The sequence below is a fragment of the Anastrepha ludens genome, chromosome 5, assembly GCF_028408465.1.
Source record: "Anastrepha ludens isolate Willacy chromosome 5, idAnaLude1.1, whole genome shotgun sequence".
In the NCBI taxonomy this organism is placed as follows: Eukaryota; Metazoa; Arthropoda; class Insecta; order Diptera; family Tephritidae; genus Anastrepha; species Anastrepha ludens.
In genome coordinates this window covers 110079897-110105685 of record NC_071501.1, presented here as the reverse complement: position 1 = coordinate 110105685, position 25789 = coordinate 110079897, and the positions used below count along the sequence as shown (strand labels likewise).

General features: G+C 35.3%; 1 protein-coding gene across 5 annotated transcripts in view; it reads left to right on the top strand.

The window, feature by feature from the left end:
• The window catches only part of LOC128863098 (protein phosphatase 1 regulatory subunit 14B), an 87346-nt gene that overhangs the window by 35726 nt on the left and 25831 nt on the right, over window positions 1-25789 (top strand). The window contains exon 1 of one of the 5 annotated variants that reach the window (XM_054102037.1): window positions 24231-24249. The exons of the other annotated variants lie outside the window; for them this stretch is intronic. The gene's annotated coding sequence lies outside the window, so the exon portion shown is untranslated. Of the gene's footprint in view, window positions 1-24230; window positions 24250-25789 lie in introns of those variants that run through there. 5 annotated transcript variants of the gene reach the window in all.

The following is a 25789-nucleotide window of genomic DNA, read 5'->3' as shown; positions in this document are numbered from 1 at the left end:
AAATGACACTTTTTTGTTCCAGCCCAGATTGAAGAAGCGTACAGCATTAGACTTATAGAGTCCGTCACTGTGGAATAAAATTTCGTCCTGGCGCCCTGAGGTCCTCCTATGTTGGGTACCATACCCATTAACCTTGTTAACCTTTGTCGCCTGCACACTAACAGCTGTAAAATGTTCCCTGAATGTTAGTCTGGAATCAATGACGATGGCAACATCCGATGGGACGAGCCTTGCAGTATTTGAGAGAAAGTCCAAGAACAGACCCTTGCGGAACACCGCTTGTTGTCGAAGGTTGTCGACTGCTTTGTGAGGTTATCAGTGAAGATGAAGATATCATCTCCAGCTATCGCATCACTCCATACCAGTGTCACGGCTTTCATTATTGCCATCAGTTCAGCCTGAAAAGCATTAATATAGTCGGGAAACCGAAAACTGAAGAAGATCTCCAGATGTTCGCAATACATACCTCCGCCCACCCTGCGCTCAAGCTTTGAGCCATTGTGTATGCATGGATGGAAGTAAGACAGGGCGATCTTACTTCGTGCCGTTCCCACGCATCCCTCGAGGGTAGGAGGATCGTGAATGTTGTAATGGCAAGTGTAGGTGGGAGTACATAGTCCACCTGTCCGGGAAGCTCCGAAGTGCCAGCCAGGATTTTGCCGTGATTGTAGCTCTTATTTAACCACTTTGCCTCAGCCTTATTGCCGCACTACGCGCGATATATTTCACCTGCAGATCTACTGGCAGGAAGATTAATATCCCATATAATGTTTTCGATGGTGTGGTTGAAAGTGCTCCGGTTATAAGAACAAGGTCTTTGGACCTTGGCAACTCTTTTAATGTTTTCACGGGCATTCCATCATATTGCAATACCGTACTAGATAATTGGTCTAATCACAGCTGTGGTGAGCCAGTATATCATTCTGGGTTTGAACCCCCATTTTTTATTTCCAATTAGTCTTCCGCAGGAGTACAACGCCGTCATAGCTTTGCGTACTCTATCTGCGACTGTGAGTCCGCAGTTTACCTTCCTATCTAGTACTAGTCTTAGATATTTAGCTCTTTCTGTTACTCTAAGTGGTTTTCCCACTAGGAATATTTGTTTAAAATCAGGTGTTTATACCTCCTGCTGAACAGTATCAGATCGGTTTTTTCCGGATTTACTTCTCGTCCTCAACTTTTGCACCAAAGTGGTAGTCTGTTCAGAGATCTTTGTTGAGGATCACACAGTGTTGGAAGATGTTTACCCGAGATTGCTATTAAAATATCATCGGCATATAAAATTATCTTATCTCCCATTTTTTCAAGTTCCTGAAGAAGATTATTAACGGGCAGGTTCGACAGAAGTCAAGAGAAGGAGGTGTTAGATGGGTTAGTTTCAGCGGGCTTGTGCAGACTTCAGAAGAGTGTTATCGTTTAATTGTATCAAAATTATCTATCAAAAATTTACCAGTGCCATTCTTGACTGGAAAGAGTCCACTTTAATGCTGAGTGTCAACATTCGCCTATTTGTTGCTCATTCTTAGCAGCTGCTATGGGTGGCCAATTGGTTCTGCTAAACTGCTTCTGTTTTGTCTACACCAACAGAAATCTGTTTTGTCTATGCCGGTTTATAAAAAAATTATTTTCTCATGCGCTCCCATACAAGTGAAATATGATGTAAGTATGTGTGTGTGTGTGCTGACACAGAGGTAGTCACCTATACTATCCTAGATCTAGCAAGCGATAGCCATCATAAAAAGTTTACTGCAAATGTTTATTTCTTTTAAACAGATATAAAATTAAAACATTTATGAAGACATTGTTGAATGCGTAAAGAATTATTAAATGACGAATACATTTATACATACCTACCTATATTATATTCATATATATGTATACTATATGAGTGTGACTGTATGGTTGATCGAAATATGAAACACATAAACGTAGGCTGCGCGGAAAAATGGACGATGGAAGAAATGATTTAAATTACGATAAAATTAATGGTATTGTATTTGCAATTACAGAGATAAAAACGACAATGAACAAGCGTAAAGCAATGCCTGTATACGAGGTGTGCTCAGAAAGAAATGCAACTATTCAAATTTCGCAGGCAAAGTGCATTCGATTTTTGTTGTGCTGGTGCACATTTCCTCAACAAAAGCTTACATTTTCTTTTATGAGTATATGGCATACCACTTTGATCAAAAAGTTCCCGCAACAACCGCCAGGTGACGCTCTAACTCAACTGATTTCAGTTCTGCTCACGAGCTTTGCGCAGTCATTAGCATCGATTTGGATCTGATCCACTGACTGCTGTCGTTTCTGCGACCAATCCTCGGAGACCCGAATACACCTTCTTCCTGAATGTGACGCTATAGCGTGGAGAAAGTTGGAAGATCTCAGTCAGATGTAGCCAAAAGAAAGCCAAATACGCTAAGCCCAAGCCAGCTCTATCTTTAGTTTAATAAAAGAACTTTGTTTGGATAAGGTACTTTGACGAGTAGAAGGAGTAAAAGACCGTAAGGTCGAAGCGCAAACCTCATTTTTTTTTATTCATTTAATAGCGACCACCTCTTTTCTGAGTAGAAGGAGCAGAAGACCGTAAAGTCGAGGTCCAAACCTCAAAATCTTTTCATTTTCAATAGCGGCCACCACTTTGCAAGAAAGGGCCAACCTCCAATTGTAGTTTTGTTAAGAAAAAGCATCTCAGAATAAATCATCTCCAGTGCGTAAAACTATTCGCCAGTACTTGTCTAAGGCTTTGCTCTTTTGCTAAGGCTTTCAAAAAAGGCTTGGCATTAATACTCTTTGCAGGCCCGTGCGCACGGTTTGCAGGGTTCAAACATAAATAAGAACTTTCTCTCCTTCTAAAATTATGATTACACCCATGATCAAAATAATAGATACGCGGTGTTTGGACCAGTTTTGTTTTCATTAATTGTTAATGTTTATTCTAAAAAAAATATCATTGCTCCGTAAATAACATACGAAAACGAAAATTAATATTTTGTTGGATAGCCACACTGTTTTATGACTTCCCTCAAACTATTTGGCATTTAGTTTACTAACTTCTCTGTTGCCTCAGTTGTAATCTTCGCCCATTCTGCCCGCATAAAACCTCGAATTAGGAATTTATTTTCCTAACAGATCCGACAGATGCTCAATAGGATTCAGATCGAGCGACTGATGGGGTGTTTTGATCTGTTTTGGAGCGTTTTACAAGAGCCAAAGCTAACGATCTCGACTGTGTGTTTTGGGTCGTTTGTCTTGTTGGAACCAAAATGTTCTTGATAAGCCGACACTCCGTGTCAAATTCCTTTTCAAAATGCTTAAATACCTAAATTTACTCATTGTCGATTCAATAAATTCTAACTAACCCACACCACTTGCCGTCATATAATCGCACAACATAACTCCATCACCGCCATGTTTGACTGTACCAACAAGATTTTGTTTCTCAAGAGCACTGCCTGATTTGCGCCAAATAATTTGACGATTCCTTATACCAAAAATACAAAATTTACTTTCGTCGGAAAAAATGACTGTTACCAAAACTCTGGGGGCTGATTTATATCATTATTAGCAAAATTAATGCGCTTTCTTCGGTTCACATGTGAAAAAAACAGCTTTCTTCAAACGACTCAACTATGGTATCCAGCTTTTTGTAAAACTTTTCTTGCAGTTTCCTCACAAATACTTCTTTAGATGTTTGGTTTACGTTTAAAAAAATTTTGGTTAAGTAATTTGAGGAATAATCCTTGCCATATTGATTAGGCTACGCTCTTCTCGGACAGATAGCGTTCTTGGACGTCCAGAACAGGGTTTAGATGTTAAGATCCCGATTTACTTGTAATTCTATACTACGCGTTTAACAGAGGAAAACGCTTTCCTAATAGCTTTGCCAATATTTCAGAAACTATTTCCAACTTTCCATAATTTTATAAATATTTTTCCTTCAGAAATACTAATTTATTTTTCATTGGGTTCCATGTTTTCATAAGGGGTTAAGGGTAGTCAGAATTTTCAAGAACTTGGATTTTTTGCGTTTTCTTAAAGTATAATATCCTAAACATTTTGTGTGAAAATTATAATTGAATCTGACAAATACTTTTCGAGTTGTTCAACAATTAACAAAGGGCGCTTGGGCGCTCCGGAGCGTTAGTATGCTGAAAAAATTGATGCTGCACGTATGAAAGATGGCCGATAAGCGCGCCAACGAAAACACTCGAGAAGGTAGAATGCGACGTAGGCAACAGCAAATCGATGTTACGGTAGCCGATATGACGGCTGAAGAACTATTTTATGGCCCAGGCGTCGATGACACAGTGTAACTAATATAAAATAATTCGTATAAGTCCACATAAATCGATAGCAAAACTTTAAATGCCTTTTTCTCTAAACTGTTTTTTGAACTGGTGATCACTGCAACTTAAAAACCACTTGGGAGATTTCAATAAAATTTATACTGCATTTGAAAAACATAAAAGACTCGTGCTTGGTCGAAGGATTTTTTTTCAAAAATTTCGATTTTTTTTTATTAATTGTCCGTTTTTCTCTCGAAAATCTGAAAAATATTTGCTGAGGCCGCCATATTGTTGATTTTGAAAAAAAAAGCTTCGATCAGGCACAGGATTATCTTTTACCAAAATTAATTCTCTTGTCCGATTGATTTTATATGAATCTCCAAGGACTTGTGATGATCACCGCAAGGGACTTCGGGAGAAACGGGATCCACACAAACGGGCTCCACACAAACTTTTAAAATTACTAATTTTTTTTTTTTGAAATTTTGCTAAAATGTTGTCGAAACATGATACATTAATGCTATATTTTTATTTTTGTAAAATAAGGCAATTGACTAGCAAAACAAAAATTATTGAAAATCATCATTTTCCGCGCCTCTGACTACCCCTAACCCCATAAATAAAATGTTACACGCGTTACACACATTCTGTCCTATGAACCAAATATATATTACTTTTTCGGAAAGGGGATAAAAAATAAAAATACACGTGTATCGGCGATTTTCATGTACACGTCAGAATTTTTTTTTTTTGTATTTTATAACTTTAAACGAGCAATTCTTGTATGCATATCTGTATAGCCACACGATCTCAGGATTAGCTTAACGGATTTGAATGAAATTGGGCACACAAATAGTGCATCACATTTCTAGACTTTTCACCTAGGTGTTGCCACTGACAATGTTTCACAGGGTTGCCACCTGTTCGAAATTAAAAAAAAATTGCATGAGATATGCCGATGTGGGTATCAAAAGTAAGGTATTTCACTCCGCATTACAATAGAGATATAAAACCCCGAATTTTTTTATTAATTTTATTAATTAAAAAGTTTAATGCTTTTAAAGAAACTTAGGCCTTTTATTTTTGCGTTTGTAAGCATTTGTGTCAGTATCGCAACAAATAGACACACTCTATAGCAGTAGTCGCACACGACTTCCGGAGTATACCACAAGTAAGGAACATAAGCAGTCTTGAATACTTTCTGAAACGAATTAACCACTGTTTTCGTAATATTTTTAAAATTTTTACTTGGTGCGAATAAGCCACAAACGTAACAAAAGTTATTTCGAGTCGGGCACTGCATTTTTCGTAAGATGAAATATAAAGAAAGACGTTTTTGCGCAACAGAACTTAAAACAATTGTCAAAGTATACGTCTCCTAGTAGAGCAACTGTCAGATGATCGGAACTTCCGGAACTGGAACAAACACACAAACGGCACAGAGTGTGTTGTATGAAACAATAAATTAAAGGTTAATAAGTTGTTTAAAAATTTGGAGTCCCTTCAAGTTATGCGGAAAATTAAAAAAAAAATTTTTTTTTAGAAAAAAAAAATTCAAGAAAATCTGAGAATTGATAAAATTTTTTTTTTTTTAATTTTACATAATAAAAACATTTCCACGAGTCTGCCTGCAGAAATTCAGCGCGATTGGATCACGGAAAAAGGGTTAAAAATTGATCTAAAGTTTTTCACACAGGCGGACTACGAGCTCTATATTTTATACATAAAAAAAAAAATCTGGCGTGTACATGAAAATCGCCGATACACGTGTATTTTTATTTTTTCTCCCCTTTCCGAAAAAGTATATTTGGTTGATAGGACAGAAAATAAGGTCGTTTTTGTAACGCAGTGTCATACTAAAATATAATGAAAAGTGCGCAAAATGAAAAAAATCTATAAAGTTTATAATCAGTTTTATACAGTGTACGTTGACTTTATAGGCTATGTGTAATAGCGAATAAATTTATTTTCGACATATTAACTTTAACTCGACATAAAATATTTAATCAGAATTTCAAAACAAAATCGGGTACGCAATTTTATATCCCATTAAATTTTAGTATAATAAAGTGCAATTTTGAAATGGCTAAAAATTCTCCTCGACTTTTGATTTTTTTTTTCTCGTGACAATGCTGCGCATTTTCTCCATATAAAAAATTTCGCGCGTTCATTGTATGGAGAAAAGACATAGAAAAAAATCCCAAAAATCAACGCAATTTTTGGGCCACTTCAAACTTGCACTTTATTATACTAAAATTTAATGGGCTATAAAATTGCATACCCTATTTTTTTCTGAAATTCAATGAGCGGTAACGCGGCATACTCGAAAATTTTTAGAAATTGTAATTAAAAATAGTTGAAGGAAATTTTTTGAAATTTTTTCAATTTTGAATATATATATATTAGGGCGGGTCGATTTAAAAATCGCTCATTGCTCTGTGAAAATCGTATTCTAGGGATCAAAATAAGAAACTTTGCCGAAGGAACCATACCTCTAAAACGAATTCTGATGTCCCCCAATTTGGGTCGCCGTGAATAAAGTTAGAAATTTGGAATTATATGTTATTTTTATTGTACGATGAACTATATTTTTAATACAAAATAAAAGGAAGTTAGTTAAAACTGTTTCAAATACGACGTATCCACATATTATTTTGATCACAGGTTTACCACAAGTATATTTAAGAATAAAAACATGTAAACATTTTCTTTCCAAGCTCTAGCAGAGGAGTGCCTATTTCTATGGCCACATTAGGGTATTATATTTTTGTATGCTGTTTCTCGTATATTACTTAAATTATGTAAATTTCAAAGAAGGTGAAGGAGTGGCTTGACCACAACCAGCCTTGCCTTCATTAAAAAACTACGATAATAAGCTTTGACTTGTCTCTTTTTTTTCGTTTTACTGTATTTTTTTCTGTGATGCTGAGTGTGACATACTTTAAGATACAACTTAAATAGCCCTCAGCCTTTCTTGGGCCTATTTTTAAATTTCTCTTATAACAGTAGTTGGAATGAATTAATGCCGGCATTTTCAAACAACAAAAAACGAAGAGGCTGCATTAAAATAAGTTTATGCGATGTGGCTCATAGAAAGCTATAAAAAAAGTAGGCTTTTAAACATTTTAATTGGAATTGGTTGAGTTTATGTACAATACATATTTAAAAACATATAAACACACATACATACATATTTACAATCATTTAGACAACGCTTTTCCGGTTTGGTGCGATTATAAAAAATTGTGAACTTTTTCTTTCCACGGCTACCAGCGACAGCCTACGACAATGCCTTAATTTAATAGAGGAAGCGCAGCTCATTTGGGAAATACTGAATCATTTGATAAACGGAAAGGGAAATTTCATATTAAAAAATATTTAAATGCAAGAAACTAGTTTACAAATATCTTTTGTATCTTATCGCTTACAATAAGGCAAAAGTTGGCGCACCTGAAAGGGCCTGGGTGCAGTGCGAATCAATTGAAAGGGAAATGTTTGTATGTAGGTGTACATACGGAACCGAACATTTCTCACCCAGTGCTGATATCTCAATATTAAATATGAAATTCCCTATAAAAAGATAGTCTGCATTATATTTTATGAATTGGTTTGGTACAAAAGCACCCCGAGGTATTACTATAAATAGTTTTCCAAAAACAGGTGTTACAGATGAATGAATTGCGCTATCGAAAGATAATTAACTATTTTTTATGACCGGAAGTGGATAGTATTGATTTGGACAATGTTTATTTTCAACAAGACGGCGCTACTTGCCGCGCAAGCAGCGAAACCATCGATCTTTTACGGGAAAAGTTTCCCGACCGTGTTATCTCTCGAAGAAGTGATCAGAATTGGGACCCAGATCTTGTGATGTAACACCTTGTGCCTTTTATCTTTGGAGCCACGTGAAAGAGATGGTCTACGCCAACAGCCCAGGGGCGATTTAAAACCTCAAAGATGGAATTCGTGAGGATATCGAGGGAATAGGGCAGCCACTTTGCAATTCGTTAATGGAAAATTTCATGAAAGGAATATTCTCCTGTCAGCGTGGTCGTGGTGGTCATTTGCCTGATGTTATTTTCCACTATTATCGGCATACCTCCCTCTTTATAATGAAATAAACATCCGATCATTTATATTAAATAATTATACAATATTATAAAATAAATGGCATTTGAATATCAAAATAACACCTCTGTTTGGAAAACCCTTTACTTTTTGTATATACTGGTTAAAAAGTATGCATCCAAACAAAAACACAAGTTTTGATTGCAGTGAGGATTCATGAAAAGATGGAAAATTATTTCGTGCATGCAATCATCACGGCAGCGCCTGAGATATTTACATCTCCCTGGAGCACCTATTTTCGACTTATTTCCCGATCATTTGATGTTATATGTCACATGCTCAAAGTGGTTTCTGAAAACACAAGACAGCATGACTTCAAAAACCTCACAAAACATAGTCCACTGGCACCAAACGACATAATAGTGGATGCTAGAGTACAGACCCCTTTCTGAAGACTGTCATAGAACCGAATACCTTTTTCAATAAATCTGTGGTTTTGCGACAGTGTGGCATTTGGTCCGTCGAGCTGAAGCCAGTGATAAACGAAACCAACGTGCTTGTTTGTAACAAAAATGAATTTAACTATTTCGTATACGGCAGCCGTAGCCGAATGGATTGGTGCGTGACTACCATACGGTAGTGCTCAAGCTCGAAACACGAAATGATAGAAATATAGCCCCTCAGCAGGCAATGGCAAACCTCCGAATGTATTTCCGTCTTGAAAAAGCTTATCTCATAAAAAACCATCTGCCGTTCGGAGGCCACATGAAACTGTGGCAAAATGTGTGGAAAAATATCAAAACGCACACCACAAAGAGAAGGAGAAGCCCGCCTAAACAATCACAAAGAGTAATTAATAGGCATTAATTATTATGATGACTACTTTCTAATTGAAACGATAAAAAAATAAAATCGTTAGTTTTATGAAAAAAATTTTAAAAATAAAGAAGCTCGAAATCAATTTTTTTTTTTGTTTTTTGTTTTCCTTTTTGAAACAGCTGACTAGCCAAAGCATCCATTAGAGGCCGTCAGAAAGCAATTAATTTTTTTAATAAACCGAGCAAAAAGAAATTCAATAAAATACAATTACTTTTAATAGAAAAACTAATATCAAATACCGAAATCGATTTTTTTTTTAGCTGACATAATTGGCCAGCCATAACCTAACTTTAGTATGGCATATAACCAGTTCAACGGAAAATGTGCTCCTTAAAACTTTTTGCGAAAGCTTAAAAATTATGCCACTAAATTCTAAATGTTTTAGAATCAAATCAATTCAAAAATGTTTTTATAATCTTTATAAGCCTTGGGATATGCTCATATAGAGTGCGTTTAATTACATTAAGAGAACTAATAGGACAGAACGAAAGAGGGCATTGTGTATGTGAGTACTTCATCAGGAAGCTGTTGCTTGCTTGAAATTCAAATTTGAAAAGTCTAGCCAAGAAGCACCGAAAGATTTGTTAACTCCTAAAAAGCCCATTGTATTAAAAGCACTGGAAAGAGAAAGGGTAGATAGGCAAAGAGGAAAGGAGGGAAGGAAAAAGACCGGATAGAAGAGACATAAACCTGTGAGAGTTTTCCAGATTCTTTGGTAAATCTGAAAATATCCTCCAGTTTGAGAGAACGAAATTTACTCCTTCTCATGACATCGGAACAAAAAATTCGCAGTCTCGCCCCTACAAAAACCGTACAAATCAAAGTTACAAACTTTGTGGAAATTAAATCAGAATTTTGGAAAAAGCTCATTCAATTTTGATATAGTAAAGTTCAAGCTAGAAGTGGGTTAAAATCGCTTTGTTCTTGAAAATTTTTGTTGGGGAGTAACATAAGAGTGACAAAATTTGATTCAAAGAACTTGACAAATAAATTGGAAGGCGAGTTCGCTACTGTATCATCCAGACGAACAGCAGTTAGTACGCTCGCACAGGTCTTGTTGGATTTTATGAAGTGCCAATATTATTCTCAACACGAAGTATATAGTTATGATAAGGAAATTTACTTAGACAATTGGATTTTTTAATAATTATTGATATTTACATATAGAAATTATAATTATTGTTGTTATTAAACGTGACAAAAAATTATGCAAAAAATTTTGGCTTGCATATCAACAAGTAGACTCAGCGATTAAATATTGGTTTAGGAGTTAATAAATATATAACAAATATCGCTTTATAAAACCACTTTTCTTTTTTTTTTGTTTTTTGGAATATAAGACTGACCTTTTTCTCATATTTTTATAATTCCCTTTCGGCTTTTACTTGAGCGCGCAAACGTTTGAATACCCATTTGAACGGGAACACTGGCTCAAGTATGTAAGTCGAATTCTCTCGTCATCGTGATGTCATATATTCATATCAGATCCGCCTCTCTTCCAATATAAAAAAAAATTTTATGTTCACAAAAATATACAACAAAAACCCATGTACAATTATGCCTTGGGTGTATTACAACAAATGGAAATGTCGCTGGAAACTTGAACACTGATTAACTTCCGGCTGTATTTGTAGCATTACATTGCGCAAGCGTATGAAATCAAGTATTTTCTTAAGCAAATTCACAAACATACATACATATTTACCTGCCTATACAGGTGGGACCTAATACCAATATTGCTTGACGTCATTTCTTCCAGATAAAAAGGCGGCAACGACACAATCTAATTTCTCGATACATAGGCATTGCATAAACACACATCTATGTATACTCGCTGTACATACATATTTACACATATCATTAGCTGTGCGCGTACATATCTCAACAGTTACATGAATAAATTTGTTTGTTTGTTCAATATGCAGTTGGTATGGAAATCTCCCAAGAAGTTTATTATGCTTTCTCGCCATAATTCCATTTATTGGTGTGCTTTATGTGTGTAGACTTGTGTGTGTGCGACAATGATTCATAAAAAAGTCGTAAGCGTAACAAGTGCATGCCATAAATTGCAGTAATTCTTAAGCTAGTTAAAGTGTACGCAAATTACATTAAATTACTTAAGAATGCAAAGTTACAGATTTATGCTAACCAGCGCTGCTTTATGATAAGCATTAAAATATTTGCCTAGAAGGTTGAAAATATTGTTGCTTTATTATTACTTCGTTCATAACGTTGGTGGGTATTAAATGCACCGCACGTATTCGTGAATATGCGTGTATTGAAGCATAGAGCGGGGTAAATTAGCATAGAATAGTCTTAGGAATGCTTTCAAAGAGGTGAATACTACCATAGAAATGTTCTTAATGTAGCGTTTCGCATTTAACTTGGATAAATAGGCATTATACGAGGGTTTGACTAAATATAGTCCAGTCTGTATATCGCATAACACCTTCAAAAGAGACACAAAGAGACATATCGAACTGCTACTTAATAGGAGATTTCGCAGCCGAATTGTGCGCGCTCATTTCACACATACACATTCTTACTATTCTTACGCTCTCTCAATCAGTTGTTGTTCAGAGGGCAACGGAGAAACATGGCCAATGGTTGTTGTGGATGTTTTTCTTACATCACCAACGCAATCTCAGTTTTTGTGGATCTCATCACACCACTGCCACATCCACTGTTACATCTGCAAATTATGTGATTCCTTCAAAATCACTGAGAGCCGGTTAACGATCTGATATTGTCCACACGTTCTGAATTCTCCCCACCGTATAACTTACTCATATTAATCCATATACTAATACGCAAAATTCTAATTCAAATTTGTTATTGTAAATTGTCAAAAAAAACATACCTGCTAGACCTCTTTTGGTGTTTTGAATGGCACTGCACTGCAATTGAAAAACATTTTAAACTTTTAGCTGTGTTGCGGTTTTCAAAGTGCGTTGATCGCAACCGGTTATTGATAATAAACCTTTTTCAAGTAATGACTTTTTTTCTTTTTAAAATTAGTTTCCATTATTTTACCACAATCAGTTTCAGCAAAAGAATCACAATTCAAAAAATTACTTTTTCAAAAATTTTAAAAAATTGATCTTCATAACCTTTTCTCTTATGATGTTTTAAAGAACTTTTCTTCCCAACATATAACGTTTTATATTTCTAAAATATTCTATATGCTTAGAAATTTTTGTATTTCATGAAAAATCACTGATTTTAGGTCTTTTAAAAAGGGTGTGCAATACTAAATGTTCTTTAAACTTCGGGTTCTTTGGAATGCTTACATATGGTCACTCTAATAACTATAGACGTCCTCGTACAACTTGTGAAGAAGTCTCTTAATATACTCATATGTGACTCAATCTCGAAATATTCTACATACATATGCTGCTTATTATCGATTCACTTATGGGTGAAACTTGTATTTGAACTGCGATAATACGTTTCCAACGACTTCGAGAATAGAGTTTTTGATGTCTGAATTAATGGTTTTATTATTATTTTTGTTTTTTTCGACCAGCCTGTAATCTTCTCCATAACCCCTTGAAATTTGAATTAAACAAATTTCGGGTTAACATCTACTGTTAAAATAACAGTATCATCTACAGAGGTGCCATCTGACATAGTACCAGCTGTTATTCTCTCCACAATACCCCTGCAGGGAAAAATACTAGTTGTGAACTAAAATACTACGAGTTCACTTTTCAGTTTAATCAGCTCATGTTATTTTTTTTTTTTCATGTTAGCAAGTGGTATTTCTAACACGGCGATGTCCTACAAAATGTCAATTGTTCGGCCATGCATCAGCAAAATATCAGTTAAGAGACTATTTCACTAGCCATAAAATTTCTAGCCCAATGTGTTTCAAAAATAACCAGTTTGAGGCCACTTAAAATATACATATATAAAAAAAAACATCCATACCATGAAAAGTGTATACAGATTACGTGAAACTTTTTTCATGTAAAGTAAATTGATTAAAAATTCAAAAATTGGTTCCAACTTACACTAAAAGTAAATCCTAAAAAAAATTACCTAACAAAACTAATAAGGATATATAATTGGAGGTATTCACTTTAGGAGCATAAATAAAACCAAAGCTGGCTAAATTTCGGATTCCTATTTTATGTCTTTGGTTGCTGCGAGGATATTTCTGCGATGGTTTTTTATTGGAATAACTTTTTTTATTCAATTGAAGTGTTTTTCTTAATTACATTTCTGGTCTATCGACATCTGATTAACTGATGGCTGTATGTAGAGAATAAAATTGCTCGAGCGCTTAAAAAAACTTTATTTATGTTATGAATTATTGTTATATAATTGTAGTCGAATAATTCAAACGTAAATGGTGTGAAGTAATTATTTCTTCTTCGCCTTTTGACATTTTAAATCTTAAACTGAGCTAGTGTAACAATGACCTCTTTTTTCGCCAAGACTTAGCAAGTTGCGAATAGATAAAGCAAATGAACATATGTCGGCAACGCGGGAAGAGAGCAGCCGTAAGGGGTTATATATAGTTAGAAGGCCGAAAAAAAGCGACTTTTACAGAATTTTTTCTGAGAAAACTTTTAAATTTATTGTTCCAAAAATTTGTGCACATATTATGTTATCTTTTAACTGTATTTTAGGACTTAGTAATAGTAAAAATATTTATTTGGAAAGGGGCTACAGCTGATCTCCGGGAGCTGTGACCAATATAGTTATCTCTGTACTGGATCCTCTGAAATTAAAAAAAAACAGATTTCGTTAAATCTAGTAATTAATCGAAGGAAGAAGCAAAATAAATTTTTTTGACAAAATGAAAAAAAAAGAAAATTTTTGACCAAAATTTCGGCTTTAAATTGTTTATAAAAAAATATATTTATTGGTGAGAAAAAATCTTCGATTAATTACTAAACAATATGTCTAAGAAGCTCGTGTTTAAATTTGAGACTAATCGATTTAGCCGTTTTCGAGTATTGTTGAAAACACCATTTTGAGAAAAACGCGTTTAAAGTTTGAAAAGCACTTTACATGGGATCAAAGCACTCTGAAACGCCTTTTCAAATTTACGTGTAACTTCGAAAATATTCACCGGAGCGATATTTAATTTGCTGTGTGTATTTTTAAACATATGTATATTAAAAAAATTAAATAAAAAAACTGATTTTTTGAAAATACTAACTGTATATAACCCCTTAAATAACATGTGCTGGTAAAGCAGTGCGGCCTAATTAGCTATAGCATTACTCGCTAGCGGCGAATCTTACTCAATAACTTTGTTGTTGCTTTCGCATGCAAATTTTTCGTCAAGTTAATGGAGCATAGTGATAACGAGCATAGAAGAGGCCTAGTATTATAAATGCGTGCCTCCAAATTTTCTGACTTGTGGTGCAGGCGTCTACATATAAAATAAATATATGAATGAATGAAAATATTTTGTTTTAATAAATGCAAATACTTTCTTATAAAAAAAAAAAAAAACAAAAGCAATCAACTAATTTCGAGACAAATTCATAATGTTACTACTGTTATTATTCTAATCAATGACGAACTAGTTCGATTTCTTCTATTAAATACACCAAATATTTTATTAATACCAGTATCAGTATCAGAATGTTCCCATACTAGTTTGACTTCTCCCTACAGGGATACAGTCCGTATGTGTAGAGTAGATTTAGTATGGAACTTTTGGCACCACTTTCTGATATACCTGCTAAGCCAATATTATTTATTATATTTTTTTTTGTAACTCCCATTGAAGCATAGCCAATATTAGCTTGAAACTATTCTGGGATTTCTAAAAACCGTTAAAATAATATCTAAATATAAAATACGAATATATATTTCGTATGTTTCAAGTGATGTACAAATTTTTAAGTATTTTCTTTTATGTTCGTGAGTAATAAATAAAATGGCGTATTAATTAAATCAATATTAATTAATTAAGAAAAAGCAAAGGAAATAAGTTTCATACATATAGCATATTTCAATCAGGCATATAAGCCCAACAAAATGCATAAAACAGAAACAAAAACTAACTAACTAACAAAGAAGCCTGCCAACATTCAACAAGGCGTTAAAGGTCGGCACTTTTTTTTTATTGTGGCGCAAGGCTACTCTTCAGCCAACCTACAAATGTGCACGCTTTTGTTTACATTTATAAAGCCCATTTTCACATACATTCGGAAACTAACACTTGTATACGAGTATTATATACATGCATGCATACACACACACATAAAGCCTATAGTTTACTGTAAACACAAAGCCCTAGTTTATTTAAGCTTTTCCGGTGGTTAAATTTTGTTTGGCAAAGTGAAATGTGACACTTTTTAAATTTGCTCAGACTTGAAAAACATGAGAGTAAAACTGCGTTGGTTGACTTTCACATTCATTCTTTTATATTTACATATTTTTTATTTTTATTTACTTAGCGCATTTATGTATTTAGTAAATAGTAAGAACAGGAAATTGTACAGTAAAAATAATAAAAAACAAAGTAGAAATACGTGCGAGCACCTGCTGCGAAATGAAAATTACAAAAACGGTAAACGCTAAACATGTTCTCACACGTTTATTAAGTTCAAGCATAAAAACAAATCTGTATGGGAGACTTTCGTTAAAACTCTTTTACGACTCTTCGTAGCGCTCAAGCTGTTATACTCAAACTGTGTACGTACGTCTCTTCTCACTAATTAACACTTTTTTGTGGTATCGCTGGCATCCAAGTGGGTGCTAGGTTAAGAATCTATTTGTTGTTATTTAAATTTTAAATCAATTAGCTCCACTTGTGCTCGTAATATGCGCGGTTCATTGCTTAGGTTCTTAATGAATTATATGTACATATATGTAAGTATGTGTATGTGTTATATAAATATATGTACATATGTAAATACGTGAATAAATATATGTAAATATATTTCGAATATTATACATGTATGTAACGATATGTATTTTACTAATCAAACTCTAGTCTAGTGTAAAAATATTTGTTCTAACTTTCGGGTTGAACAAAAAGGTTTCAAGAGCTTTCATGAGGCAAATAAATGTCGCCACCGGGGCTTTATTCATATTGAAAAATCTTGCTTATTTAGTAGATCACATTCAATTTAACTTTAAAGTTTCAGAATACGAGCATTCGCGTACATACATAGTTTGTGCATAGCCGGTAAGCACAAAGTACAAAGATCAAGAAAGAGAGAGAGAACCCAAATGCTTGATTGTCAGTTTAAGATAACCGAAACAGCTAAAAATCCGAATGTGGGGTCGATTGACCTGGTAAATATTTGCAAATATTAAGTCTAAAATCATACATGTCGTAAGTCGCATTCATAGAGGTCGAGAGAGCAGAAGGCAAGAAAGTAATCTCCCTCGTGGCGGGTTTCATGAGAGTCCGAAAATTATTTCTTAAAATAAAACACAGCGCAAAAAATTTTAACTTTTTTTCTCACACACTTGAAAATCAATATGCGCCCGATATTATTACTAAGTGATAGTAAATCTGCGTTTTTAGTTGCTTAACAACACGTCACAACTTTTTAATGTTTTTTGAAAGGACTTTTGAAAATCTAAAAATACTTTGTTTATTCATTAAAATTATTTGGCGTAGACTTGTGGGTATCAAAAAAAACAGTCTTCCAAAAGTGACGCCTAGATGTCAATAGTGAATAATTTCTATACGATACCGTTTTTATAACATTTTTGACGCTTGTTAACTAGACAGATGTACAATTTTACGCGATAAAACAACACCTGAAAATTATTGAAACTTATTATGAAAATCGTCGATCTTTAAGAACAACATATCGCAAAATTCGTGATTTTTTGGAGAAGACTATCATCGGAATGAGTTCACAATTTGAGGGTTGGTAAAAAAAGTTCAAGAAACTGGTTGTGTTGAGGATAGAAAAAAAACTGGAAGACCAAAAACTATACGTTCTGTTCAGAATTTGCGGCCGTAGCGCAATGTATTGCTGAAAATCCTTGAACATCGATATCTCGACGTTCTCAACAATTTGGCATTCATGAATTGACTGTTTGGCGGATTTTACCTGTAGACGTGCTCATGATGGATATATAAATGATGCTATTTAATGATGTCACATAATTGTTAAAGCCGTATTTAGGTAGGTAGGTGAAATGGTTGAGGTACCTACCAGTCTCCCCAAGTAGTACTAAAGCGCCGTTGTGATACCATTTTGAGACCTCCAACGGGCAGATATCTACAGCTCTGGCTGCTGTTGATTTAATGGCGATGGGATTAGGTTAGTGCACTGCCTCAGGCTGTCGAAGAAAGGCGCACCCAAACCCGGACATTTACAGAGAAAGTAAGTTACAGAGAAAGAGAGTATTAAATGGTAAACCTGATAGTTTGGAAATCGAATGGCGTGGAGTCCGCAGAACTTTCCGCGTGCTGTGTCTATTTTAATGGAGTCAAACGGTTTTCGAAATATCACACGAAAGAATTGAGCTCCACTTCTCCTGCGCTTTTCTGAGAAATAAGTTGTGCAATTCCTCTTTAACAGCAGTCAAGGGTATGCCGATGTCTGGGTAGAAGACCACTAAGACCAATTCAGTCGACCCCTTTCAGGCAAGGTAGGTAGGTAAGTTTGGCAGCCGCATCGCACATAGAGACAACGAGGCTGGGCTACATTTCCCATGAACCATCCTGAGCTTTTGACAAAGCGTAAAAAGGTTGTTGATACCTAAAGTGTATAGATTATCTATATTCGTTAAGAAGTAGGATTTTAAAAATCGGTTTCTGTGTGGTGAAGGTTAATTTGAAGAACCCGTAACATCATGGTTACTGGGCTTCCTCTCCACCACCGTTTTGTTGGGCTCATCTGAATCTGACGCCAGTAGCTCTTCCTCATCAGTGAAAGTAGTATCAAGTACTCTATCTAACAAGGAAGAGATACTGCCGTCTGCAGATGCCTTCCGTAGCGCTGTAGCAGTGTTAGGACCGGAGCCAGATTCCGCCGTGGGGCCTATCTCAGCTCCAACCGGGTCCTTTAAGTTAGGCGCCTTGTCCTTATTGTATACCCTCAGAGTTATGGACGAAAACCCATAGCTTACTACACCGTCAGATCGCGCCAGTGCGTCCACTGAGTCCTTGCAGACTACGAAAGTAGCGCTTCGGTATTCGCCCTTGGGATCGTCCAGCTTTGTGACCCTCCAAGACGATGTAGGAAGCTCCGGATTGCATACCCGAAGCATTTCAAGGATTCGTTGAGGGTCTGATGACTCCGCTGGTAACCAGGCCCTAGCTCTTGGTAAACTGGGGATGTCATCCCTTGAAATTACCTCGAGTTTAGACCCAGGCCATACTTCGCCAATCCTTGAGATGACTATTTTGTAAAGATCAGTGGATCTCTGATCGGCACAGGCAATAAGCTTCACGTGGCTCTGATGACATCCACTATCGCGACAGAAAGGAGCTGGACCAGGGTTCTCCTTCAGAATTTGGAAGAAAAGGCTTGAGAGCCTGGCTTCCACTTTCTTCCAATTGTCAGGCGAAATAGTGCCGTCAGGGTTGCTTTTATCAAAAACCGCCGATATTCAGGCAAACTCATCAGAAATATCATTTCCCTCTATGTTCCTATATCCTAGAACCCAGAATCAGCTAAAGTTTGAATACGAATAGTGAAACCTGAAAGAAACTAAATGTTTACCTGTTTTATTTTAAAACAGCAACTAGGCGCGTCTTTTGAACAACTCTTTATAAGAAAAATATCAAGAGACATCAAAAAAAATTTTTAATATTAAAATTTCCCAAAAAATATGAAAAATTGATTTATGAAATTTTTGATAAAGACCGTTATGGAGCGTTTTCATCATTAGTTAACTGATACATTAATAAGACGCAACCATTTCTTATTTCAAAGTATCATTTTGGTTCATGAGCTTATATAATGACTGCAGTTAACCAGCCAATAGTTAAAAATAACCAATAGTTTGACCACTCGTACGTACTTGCATCTAGTTCTGCAAAAAAAAAAACTAATAAAATTACTAAATAAAAAGTTAAAAAAACACTTTTTTATAAAGGGTGGTTCAATTTCAAGGGCCGATGTTGAATGTGAACCACACCTAAACGTCAGCGACACCTTTGGACTTCTTTCTTTGGGGTTATTTGAAAGAAAAGGTGCACCTCGATAAGCCAGCAACAATTCAAGAGCTAAAGGATGAGATAATTCGGCACATTAACGGCTTAGAACCTCAATTGTGCCTCAGCGTCATCGAAAATTTGGACCATCGGATGGTGGTGTGCCGCCGAAGTCGCGGCGGCCATTTGGCCGATATTTTGTTCCATACGTAATTCAGCCATACCAATATTATCACAATAAAGCGAAATGTTAAAAATTTCCTAAAAGAATTGTATTTTATTCAAAATCAACACCAGCCCTTAAAGCTTAACCACCCTTTATAAAGTGGCAGCCTATTTGACAGCTGTTACCTACGAAAACAGTGACTAGCGTGGTACAAGCTAATGAGTGGCATTTTTAGTTTTTATTGGCAGCTGTTTTGACAGTTGAATTGGCAGCTGTAAACTGTCAAGCTATAAATTTTATAACACACTCGCTTTTGGCATTTTATTTCAATACTAAAGTTTTATTACAATTGAAACAGTCCTAATTTTTCGCGTGACAAATTAGGTATACCTCCCACCACTGAGTGACTTTGGAAATCGTACGGGTTCTCTTCCCAGATTGCGGTTCTTAAGTTTACATGTCTGCCACTAGCACGTCTACAGGTAAAATAGGCCAAACATTCCATTCATGAATGCCTATTCTGCCAGAAATGATGAAGATAACATTTTGTCAAAACCTTAACCTCTCAAGCTGCTAAAGCTAGAAGAGCATTAAAAATCGTGCACTCTAACATTATTTAAACAGAAGCATTAACTACAACTCAAATAAATACATAGTAATGCAAATTTTTATCTCATTAATAATTTTTAACATCATTATTGCTTATTTTAGTTTTCCATTTTACCTCATGCCGCTGCCGCACCTCAAATTATCAAAAGATCGTATCCAAAATTCAAAGTCAATGCCTTTAAAACGACCTACCAAATAAAGTCATTTCAATGCACGCAAATTAATTGACGTTCATTAATATGCTAGGGAGTCACATTTGAAATGAGTTAAGCAAAATAAAAGCGATGATCTAAATCACAAAAGGTAGGCTCTTAGTGAAAGAAGCAGCGCGACGTAGCAAAATACCGACGCCGAAAAAATGGCGATAATCATAATAATAATTAAAAGTGCGCACACTAAATGCAAATTTTTTATATTTTTATTATAATCGCCGAATTTCAACGCGAATTAGCAAGTTGATTTCTAGTCATACAGGATTGTATGAATACATTGGGCTTGACTTAAGAGCAATTTAAATATAAATTATATGTAAATACATAGTATTTATATAACGAACTGGTAGTAGCTACAAACTAATCGTTTAGAGTGAAGCAAAATTTGTTTTTTTGTCTTCTTTTTTGAGAAATAATTGAGAGTATGAAGTGAATGGGAATGTCATGAATTAGTAATATTCTTATCAATTATTATAATTAAATGTAACATTAATTGAACGGCGTAGTAGAGAATGTCGCTGGCTACATTTCGATTTTCAATTCCCATTGAGTAACGCTAATGCAAATATAACATTCGTTCAGCTATTGATTTACATACCTACATTAGTATAAATTCTATAAAGTCGAACTAATCTTAATATCTTGCTAATTATCTATTAAATCCTCAAGCTGGCACTAAACAGTTCCCACGATGTTATTAAATCAGTAAAATCTAGGTATGTAACAGCAGTGCGCACGAAAATAGCGCTGCCTATGGTACTCACTCTGTAAACAAAGTAACAGAGCTCTCAAAATAGTTATAACATAAGCTTTGCAAAGACAGATGGGAGTACATATTGCGATGCTGTAAATGATCAAGGGACTTGAGTTCTTGCCTAAATTTGATATTGCAAAGAATGTAAAAGCGTTTTAATTTTTAAATATATACAAAAATAGTAAGTAAATAGTACGCCTTGAAATATGCATCACACTTATGTGCTAAGCGTACTATATTTAGGGCGGTTAGGGTACAAAGTGTAAGTCGATGTTAACTCATTCTCAAGCTCTGTTAAATTGGTACAAGAAATTACTTCTACTACTACTCTCTGTACATGTAAGGTGGTTTCACCGATATTCATAGTCGTTTGCTTTGATTATTTTTATTGGGAAATGGGTTGAGCGGTCGTTCTTCATTTTCAGCAAAACTTTTAGTTGATGCTGTTCACAATTGTAAACCTCAGTTTATAATATCGAATTTGTTTATATACAATCACTGGAAATTCTGGAAACACTTAGGTGTAACAATTTATTAACATTATGTAGATAAATTGCCCTTCTGAGTGCTCTACCTCAACGGGAACTTCATGGCATAGCAAGAGGGAAAAACCTACTCGTGTATTTACTCTTCTTCATTTACGTAGTTTCGGCATATTGTTCGGAAGAAAACTTTTCTCGGAGTTTACACAATACTTTTTGTGAGCAACTTATAATCAAGTAGGTATAATCAAGTAGGGGTACTACTAACATTCTGAATATGATCTTGATACACCATTCTCAGCTCCAGCAGAAAGTGGGTCAGATATTTCATCCCTGGGGTATCGTTGTATAGACAGACGAGGCATTAAGAAAGTTTTTTTGCCGGAGCTAATTTCTATTAGCGGCAGGCTAATCACCTACTCTGTCAGAAATTAAATGGATTAACGAAACCGACGCAAGGCAAGTCTTGTCGAGGCTCTATGCTCCCTAGAGGAGTGAACAAGGAAAAAACAAAACATTGAGAATCTTCCAGTAACTCTGCATTTCATAGCTGTATAGGTACTGAATGAGCTGGATAGAAACATATAAAGGGTATTTCAAAAGGTGCACCTCGACGTTGTTTTCAAATAAAACAAATAAAAACTGAGATTCTATTTCACTATTTTTATTCAAAATACGGTTCTTAACAAATATTTATAAAAAGTTACATCATTTAAATACCCATCATGAGCATTTCTACAGGTAAAATCCGACAAGGAGTCGATTCATGAATTCCTAATTGTTGAGTACGTCGAGGTAATCGATATTGAAGGTCGTTCAGCAACACTATTCGCTACAGAAGTAATATTCTCAACAGTACGTCCACTTTTTGGACTGCCAGTTCATTTTCTATCCTCGACAGAGCCAGTTTCATGAAACTTTTTCACCAACCTTTGAATTGTCGACTCATTCGGACGATAATTTTCACCAGAAAAATCACGAATTTTGCGATATGTTGTTCGACTTAAAGATCGATCATTTTCATAAAAAGTTTCAATAATTTTAACGCGTGGTTCTATCGTGTTAAATTGTATATCTGTCTACTTGAAAAATGTCAAAGATGCCATGAAAAAAGGTGCCGTCTAGGAATTATTCACGACTGACATCTAGGCGTCTCTTTTGTAAAACCCTTTACTATCAAAAACACTTACGTGAGGATTCAAGAATATTATTATATTCATGTATTTCTGTTATTAGGTCAAGCTAGTTTTTTAATGATGAGATGATTTATTACAGTTATCCACAAATTTGTCAATTATTATCAACTAATAGAATAGCAGGAAAGATCAAGGAGATAAGAAATTGGCTTCTGGTGGCTTTTTTGAACTGAGTCAAAATCGCTAAAAGCACACAAATCAAGAAGAAAAATAATAAAATATTCTTGAAGTCACTTGTAAGTTTTCTGCGGTGTGCTTATTATCTTGTTCAAAGCTGTATATACAAATGTATGCAAATAGTTTTGCATCAAATAAAAATACCTCATAACTACTTATTCATGCGCTTTTGTGTCATAGCGTGCGAATTTTCATATAATTCCCATGCGATTTTCTGCTATTTGATTTTGGCAGATATTTTTGTTTTGGTTTTTTCATTGAAATAAATATGCAACTACATATTTTTTATCTCAGTTTTTTTGATTTGCTAATAAGGAGTTTTTTAAAAACATTTTTAATATTTAGTACCTTTTTTTTGCCAAGAACATGGCAAGCTGGCGAAATTAGCATTAAAATCACTGCTGGAAATGCAAATGGCCACAAATTGCCAACAAATACCCGTACTCAGCAGCTGAAAGCGGTACTGCTTAAATAAATTCACACATATTTATGTGTATGTGTATGTAAGTAAGTGCATGTTTGCAATTGTGCTCTGTGGGCAAATGTATGTCACTAGCTCGAGTTCTGCGTGTGTGCGTTGACAGGGGAAATTTGCATAATTGCAAGTTGCAATACAACAGCAACAACAACAAGCAGCAATTTGCGTACCAATCACGACTATCAACGCAGAATCATTTCGTAATAATTGTTGTTTCTTGTTTTTTTTTTTTTGTTGTTTTGCCGTTACTGCTCTCTTTCTTTCTTCGTACTACAAGTACATTTTTCTCCCGCGAGCTACAGCTGTTTTGCATTTGCGCTTGTTTTCTTTAATAATCTAATTTTTCTTTTTTTGATATTATTTTTATTAGTTGCTTTTGACATGATTACGTCAGTGGTCTTGTTTAGCATAAAATAAATGTTCATAACGAAAACTTTTATGACACGCTAATGGCCCATCTCTGCTGGACCACTTCTTTAACTTCGTTAGCCATTGTAAAAAGAATGTCCGCTCTCGCCACTTCATTTTCTTTTGTAATTTCGTAATTCGCTAACATTCTGCGCTACATTTCTATTAACTTTTATGAGCCTTAAATACTTAAATTAACAAGTATTGGTGTTCTTCTTCATGGTGTACATCCACCTTTGTAATATACTTACATATATATGAGCATAACTTTTAGCATACATACATACACACATAGATAAATGGAAAAGAAAGCAAGGCGCAAAGCCGTAAATTGAAAAATCATGTTGCCAATCAACATTCAGTTGACCGATCGCCGTGTACGATATTAATGAAATTGTATTGACGTTAATTTTGACAAGCTTGTGTGGAGCAGCATATGTAAGTGGTTGCTGAGGGTACTTGTTACCTAATTATTCTTCATGCGTGCATTGAGGCTCAGGTCGTTAGTGAAAAACGACTTGTTTGCCGCATTTTATGATGGCATTTAGAAAAGTTTAGACGTCAAGAATATGCTGCCTATTGGCAGTATTCAGGAAAGCCATTTGAAGTTATTGGAAAAAAACACGTTTTTAGAAGTGGTGAGAAATCTGCTAAAACACACTTCAAATTGATATCAGAATACGAGGGTTGGTAGTACACTTTGAAAATAATTGGTTCAGTAGATTTTAAGTTATGGCGCATGTAAATGAACTTCAGAAAAAAAAAGAAGTTTCAGGAAAATGCTCTAAAGTCGAGCAGATATGGATTCCCGCTCTGCGCAACGAACGCTCAAATACTTATAACTCCGTAAATTCTGTAAATTCTGCGCCGATCGACTTAAATTGTGAGGCAATATTCTTGAGACATTATGCATTTATTAGGTTAGGTTAGGTTAGCCAGATTGCTTGTCTAAGACAAGACACTCGATGGTCCTAAGGCTCATTGTGATACCTGCATTTGATTTCCACTCCTTAACAAAGTTGCTTCAACCACTAAGATCTTTTTAAGAAGGTAACTAATCAATCCAGTGAGACATTTTGCAAATTTCCTAGGTCTTCGACGAAATAATCGCCAAGATACTTGGTATGGCTTCTTTGAAGGGCAGGGCATTCACAGAGATGTTGTACCGACTCAATGTCTTCTTCATGTCCACAACTCCTGCAGAAATCATTGCCAGTTACACTCACTCTACTGGCTAGAGTGCCAATGGTGCAGTGACCCGTTATAACACCTGTGAGGACGCTGGTAGTTGATCTGTTGAATCCAAGCAGACATTTTGTCCTTTGAAGATTCAGTTTTATGTCTTCTACCACTCGTTGAAGGTCATGCTCCGGGCCTTTCCTTGCACACTAATCCACTCTTTCATTTCCTTCCACTAGTAACCGGGGTCCCAACAAAGTGTGGTGTAGTGTTTTTGGATATGCGAGAGTGACCTCTTACATTCTTTAACACATCTTGAGTTAATGCGCGCGGAAGCCAGTGCCTCGATCGCTGCTTGACTATCAATAAAAGTTGTAAGGTTTCCCGGAGGTAAGTTCACTAGTCTTATCGTTATCGCTTTGTTTATAGCGTAAATCTCAGCTTGGAAGCCCCCACACCGGTTTGGAAGTCTAAAGAAGCAATTTAAAGTTAATTGTTCCGAGTACACTCCCGATCCAGTGCCATTGTCCAACTTTGGGCCGTCAGTATACTAATAAATATGGTGACCACTATCAGCTGATATGACTCTGGTCTGCCAATCCTTTCTGTTGGCTATTCTTATTTTATAATATTTTTTCAGATCTATTTTGGGAACCAGATAGTCTGCTTTCGAAGAGTCTTGCAAGTGTTTCACAGATAGTAGAACTGAAACATAACCGTGTGTGGTTTCTTTTAGCATGCCTGCTGCTTTAATCCTTGAAGCAGTTTTGGCCGTTATTTCTTTAACATATATATATAT